Consider the following 6,804-nt stretch of genomic DNA (forward strand, 5'->3'; position numbering starts at 1 on the left):
AACTGTAACAACTTTGGTGATCCCTTAATTTTTCATCATGCATCACCAGCAGGTTAAATTTTTAATTTGTCCAATACTAAATACCTGAAAATGTAATGACATGCCCATCAGACTCAATGCTAACATGTTAAACTCAGATGATGAACATGCAGTAGAGAAGTTCTTTACATAAAACATAAAAGTCAAGACAAGATGTAAAAAAAACACAAGACATTATGGTAAACATTATCCACTACCTGCAAACCATTAGCATGTTAGCATTATAATTGTGAGCATGTTAGTATGCTGACATTAGTATTTAGCACAAAGTAGCCAGAGTGCAGCTTCACAGAGCTAAGAGGTCAAGAGACCTGCAGTAGTGTGTATACAAGTATGATCATGTATGTGTACAACATGTCTTTCCTTATAGGTGGGCAATGATGTAGTTTCTTCTTTCTTTTTCAAAGTAATGAGAGACATACAAGATAAACAGGAAGACTGAAACTAGTGTTTGTCTGTCTCTGATAGCTCTCTGATTGACTACCTTCTGCCTGGTGCATGCTGGGATACGCTCTAGCCCCCGTAACCTCGACTTGGAATAACAATGGAACGATACGAGAAAGAAAGGTAAGAGTAATAAGTCATTATTCATTTTTTAACTGTTGTACAAGATAACCTAGAAATGCAGCTGTGGAAATAGGGCGAGGTAGTCACAGGATCCCCAATTAAAACATATTACATTACAATTATGAAAATGAAAAGACATTTGTGTTGTATCAAATAATTTCATCTTTACATGAAAATTTAATTAGTCTTTTAGGATGCACAGAGAAAAACAAATATTCCTCTATCTTTGTAATTGGATCTCTACGGATTTGACGATAGTTAAAGTAGATTAGACGCCCTGGAGTGTGTGTGTGTGTGTGTGACTGAATGTGTGAGTGTGTGTGCATAAATGAGCCCTGTTCAGCAGTCAGTCGAGGGGACACAACAATATTAATGTGAGTGTGTATGCGCTTGTAGGTATGTACGAGTGTGTGCAAGCGTGTGTATAAATACATATATGCATTGGTGTGCATGTGTGTGTGTGTGTGTGTGTGTGTGTGTGTGTGCCCACAATCCCAGCAGGGAGTTTTTTTTTTTAAGCAGAGGAGATCAAAGAGACATTAGTATTCTGAAATAAATCACATGCTCAGGCCTCACTGCGTGGGTCCCCAAACACATACACAGGAGACACACACACTCCCTCTCTCTCTGTCTCATTCTCTCCGTCTCCTCCTTTTTCTTTCCCCTACCATCTCTCTTCAAAAGACACAACCAGCCCACACCTCCACCACCACCAGCGCACCACCCCTCTCCTCCACCCTACCCCCTCCTCTCCCAACTCCACGGCCCCTAGCGGCCTTCAGAGCTACTGTATCTGCTTACTGGCTCTGAATCCTTTGTTATATCCTTTCAGTTTCTCACGTTCCAACTTGAGCCCCGTCTCCTCCCTCCGTCTGCAAATAAGCAGGAAAATGCTTTGTCAGAGAAAACTGTTGTTCATCGCCGAAAAAGTCAGAAACGCAAAGTAGGGGTTTTTGACAAGTATATCCTTGGGGAGAGACCTCTCATTTTCTCCCCCTCTCTCCATCTTTCTCCTTTTCTTCACCCCCTCTTTCACACCTTTCTTTCACACTGCCTCAATCCAACTCTTCTAAGCTCAGCAGCAGAATGATTCTGGGCGATGGTGATTTTTTTTTTTTTTCTTCAGTTTTTGGTGCGGGAATACCTTTTTGGAGGTGTGTGTGCACTTCTAAGACTTTTGACAATGCTAGGACTTATTTGCAAGTTCTGAAGTAATGGGAGCTGTTCTGCCAGGCGGGAAGCATTAGCCGGACTTCACTTTGCTCTGAAAAATGGTCACTGCTTTTGCCAGCGGGAAAAAAGATGGGAATAGACGAAGAGAAGTGAGAGGCAAAGGAGAAAAATGATTGACATGGTATAGCTGGGAGAGGAAGAAGCTCATTTTTAACCACAGAATTATAATGAGAAGCACATAAATGCCCCCTGTAGCTCCCTGACAGTTACAATATCCATGAGATTCAGGGTTTTCTTTGTGCTTTGTTGTGTGTGTGTGTGTGAGTGTGTGTGTGTGTGTGTGAATACGCATGTATGTGTGCATGTGGGCACGTGTGTGGGATGGATAAGTTTAGGCCAATGTGTACATGCATGTACTTATTTATGTGTGTGCATGTATCTGTGCATGTCTACTTGTGTGTGTGTGTCATTTTGATAGCCACCCACATGAATATGCAGATCAGTTTTAGAGAGCGTATGTGCTCAGCATTAAAGCCCACTCTCCACTGCTGACCCAATTTCACAGTGCAGTGTATGTGTGCGTGTGTGTATGTGTGCAGGCGTGCACTTGCTTATCAATGCATTTCGCCAAGCTTGGAAAAATCGTGCAGCTAAGACGGAGGCGTGTGAGTAGGTGTGTGTGTGTGAGTGTGAGTTAGCCTGTGACTGTTTATAGTGTTTATGAAGCAAAAAAAAAAAAAAAAAAAACACACGCGATAAGTCTCATCCACCACTTACACATTCACAGTTGGCTGTGGATAACAAAATTCACATTAATACATGCTGACCAACCTGCAGTCCTGTTCTGCTTCTACAACCTGAATCATATTGCTCAGTCATCATTTCTTCATTTCAGACACATTGTTGAGCTGTTTGCCTCACTTTGACTTAGGTTTTTTCCATATAAAATGTACTTTATATAATATAATAATATAATTTGTACATTTTACTATATTATGAAGGAAAAGGTTAGAGTGATACCTTGGGCAGAAAGATTAATTACTCTCATATCTGTAGGATAAATATGAAGCTAGAGCCAGTGCTCAGCCAGGTTAGCTTAGCTTAGCATGAGTGGAAACAGGAGGAAACAGCTAGCCTAGCTCTGTCCAAACATAAAATTATGCAGCTGCCAGCACCACTAAATCTCGTGAAATACCATGTTATATCTTGTTTGTTTAATGCGTACAAAGACTGAAGTGTAAACGTGACAAGTTGTGCTCTTACATAAGTACATTTCTTGCCTAAGTGCAGCAATTTCCACCTGCTTCTAGTGCCTCCAGTGTTTATTCTAAGCTAACATGTCTCCTGTTTCCTGGCTGTAGCTTCATATTTAATTAAATACTTCGACTTTCTGAGAGATAGAAGAATGATTTCTCTTTCATGTCTTTTACTCTAAATATGAGGCAAAACAGCAGCTGATTAGCTTAGCATAAAGGCTGGAAAAAAGGAACAGCTATTCTGGCTCTTTCCAAAGGTAAAAATATCAGGTTACCAGCACCTTTAACGCTCAGTTAACACATCTGGTTTCATTAACCAGTACAAAAACTGATATGCAAAAATGACAGGTTATGTTAAGCTAAGCTAACTCAATCTCCTGGTGGTAGCTAGCGCCATATTTACCGGACAGACATGAGAATTGATCTTCTCATCTAATCTATTCCTTTAAGCAGAAATGGCAAAATATCTATGTTGATGTCATAACAAGACAAAAAACATGACATGAATAAGGATAACATGAGGATTCAGGATTAATTTATCTTCCATGAGGTGTGGATTTTGTAATCATGCTTTATAATTTATCAAACTGACCAAACAACAACCTTTCCATTCAGCAGTAACAGCTCCACTTGTCAATAGAAATATGTCTGTATCGGCTAATCTCTGACAAGTTTAAACCTTTTGCTTGGAAATGATATGAAATGCAGCAACTTTACCTTTTTTAAAAGTGTGGAGTTTATTGAATTACAACAGACATTATATCAACAGTCTTCAATGTTGTCAACTCAGCAGTGCCAGTCAGCAGAAACATCCAGGACAAGCCGGCGGTTCGTCAAGCCACCGGTAGATGGAGACGTTGAGAGGAGAGAGGCCCAGTGGCAGAGCTGAGGTAATGGCTCTCTGGTCTTTTGTTCCCTGTATTCATCCTCACCCTCCACCCTCTCCTTCTGCCTTCCAGTCTAAACTCCCCCTCATGGACTTCAAAGGAAAGGAAGGAACTAGAAAATAAGGTGAATTAATTTGCGCCCCCCCCCCCCCCCCCCCCCCATTCCATGCCTACATGTTGCAGCGGATATGCTTTTTAATTGCTTGTGCTAAATACATAACCTATTTTTGTATCCTTTACAAAAGCCTAAATGATGATCTGGGTAGAATCTATGCAAATGCTAGAAGCCCTCATAAAACATTAAAATTACTTCACAAGTAAAGCACCTTGAAAACAAGTTACAAGAAAAAAAAAAGGACACTGTAAGCTCGGCCAGCGTATGGCTTAATAAGATCTGGCACCCAGTGCTGCAAACTCTGACAGACATTCCTCGGCATCTTTAACCCTCAACTCAGAAGCCTCAGTGCAGACTGAACTCTGTGAAGTAGATCAATGGGAGGATTATCGCAGGACCAAGATGCCAGTTATAGAGCAGCTCTGTGCTGCCTCAGTGAGGGGAGAAGATTGAGAGGCTTTCCTTTGATCTTGTGCTGGCGCATCTGAGAGGGGCCGCTGCTGATGATAATGATGCTGAGGCCCATTGCAACGCCAGGCTGGGGCTCGGTCCCACTCTCACTCCCATTCCTGTACTGGAGATATAAAAGGCTGGTCTGTGGAGGGTTGAACGGGACAAACGGATTTAGTCGGAAGGATTGTGGCTTCGTGTGAATTTATCCCAACAAATGTTTTTGTTTTTGTTTTTTTTCTGAAAAGGAATGTTATTGATGCAACAGTGGTGTGTGTGTGTGTGCTCCAGTTGTTTCCTCCATCACATTAGATCCAGCTGAACACCTCTGTCCTCTTTCAAGGACACCCCTCCCTCCTCCGTGTCTCCGTCCCTCAGCTTCTCTCTCTGTCTCACTCTCTCTAACACACACACACACACACACACACACATATGCGCACACTTCACACACCATCGCACTTTCTCTCTCTCTCACTCTGTGTGACAGGCCACGGTGCTGGAGATGGCTGCTGACATTCTGGACAGTAAAAGGCTTAAGGTGGAGTGTGTGTGTGTGTGTTTGTGTGTGTGCAGAAGCAGATAGAGGAACCTCACAATCCTTCCTTTGGTGTATCTCTGCGTTTTATCTGAGTGAGCGCTGTTGTCACACACAGAATCTCTAACAGTACACCAGCGCTGGCGTCTGATTCTTGACCATTTCTGTCATTTTATTGACTCCTGTTTCTGTTTGACTGTGTGCCAAAGCCCGATGATTATGATAATAGGATGTGAGGTCAATAATCTCTTCATTAGTGCTAAATGGGAATTAGATTAGACTTTTGTTCATTTTAGAAACAGCTCTAGTTAACCAGATTAGCGCAGTGCGGATTAGGTCCAGGATGAGGACGGAGCAGTGGAGGTTAGAGAGGGAAAGGCTGACATGTCGGCCTCAGGTCACTACCAGGATGACCAGGAACACGTCATCTGATTGGCCGTCAGTCATGTTTGGTGAAAGGTGTTGGGACGGATTATTGGCTACTGACCAGGGACAACAGCGTGCGATTGGCTGGCGGGTAAAACAGTTTGACAATGCAGTGACACAAGACAAAATCTTGGTGTCTGAGGACGTTTTCGTTACTTCTTTGTGTGTGCGTGTGTGTGTGTGTGTATGCCTGTATTATGATCTCGAGCTAACTCCCAGAGCCTATCTAACACCTCTCTCACACATGCTATCCTTTCTCCTCCACTGTTCTGTTATTTCTTTACCCTCCTCTCTTTCTCATCCCTTTGCTCCTAAAGAGCTTTTCTGTTCAACTGACCTCCTATCCACTTCATTTGATGGGCCCCCGCTAAGAGGACTCCATCCCCTCTCCCTCTCTCTCCCACCCTTTCCCTCGTCTTCCTCCCTCTTACTCTTTTCTCTCCGTCTTTGCACTCTCTTTCTCTCTCCCTCTCATCATCATCCTCCCCGCCTTCCTTCCCTCGCTACCCCCTGTCTATTCTGTGGCCCAGCGTGGGTGGCTGAGTTTAATGAATTCTCTTTTCTCTCTGCAGCCAGGCGCTGATTTCTGATTGTGAAGAAGTGTGTATGTGTGTCGGTGTGTTCTGAGTGTTTTTAAATTTGAATTTATTGAAAGGATAGCCCCTTGAGATGGAGCATCTCATTTTCTAGGGGGTCCCATTGACAACAAATGCAAGATTATAAAACACATACAAACCAAAACAGCATTACATAACAAACATACACTGCAAATACACAGATACAGACAACTCGTTCACCCTCTCCCACCCAAACCCCCAGCCCTCAGCTGCTGTACAAGGAAAATTGGATACAATGACCCGGATAATAAATCAATTACATCAGCATAAAGAGCAATTGAAGCACTTTGTCTTCAGTTTATTTGTAGCACAGATAAACTAAAGATTGTAAGTGCACACAAATTGTGTGTGTATATGAATGAGCGAAACACACATTTTTTACTTACTCACTTTCACTAGCATGGCTGTGATTGTTTTATAAGTCTAAATAAATCTCAGCCTTTGTCCTGATCAAGGTTTCAGGTTGCACTTCCTCTTCCTTACAGGAGAAAGTCACCATCTGTCAGCTTTAAAATAGATCTGCCCCGGGATGTGTCTGTTGTTGTGAACACTACCTGCTGTCTCCTGCAGCCAGAAACATGAGTCAAGAGTCTGTTTTGTCCTCTGCCTGTGTGATGTCTTACTAATGCACAGAAAAACAGTAAATGACTGCAGAAAGTGTGTGTGTGACAGGACCCTGAATGATTTTTAGTCGACCAGATTGTTTTATTGTTCAGACTTAATAGCACCAGTCTAACGG

The sequence above is a fragment of the Thunnus albacares genome, chromosome 12 (genome assembly GCF_914725855.1).
Source record: "Thunnus albacares chromosome 12, fThuAlb1.1, whole genome shotgun sequence".
Taxonomy (NCBI): Eukaryota; Metazoa; Chordata; class Actinopteri; order Scombriformes; family Scombridae; genus Thunnus; species Thunnus albacares.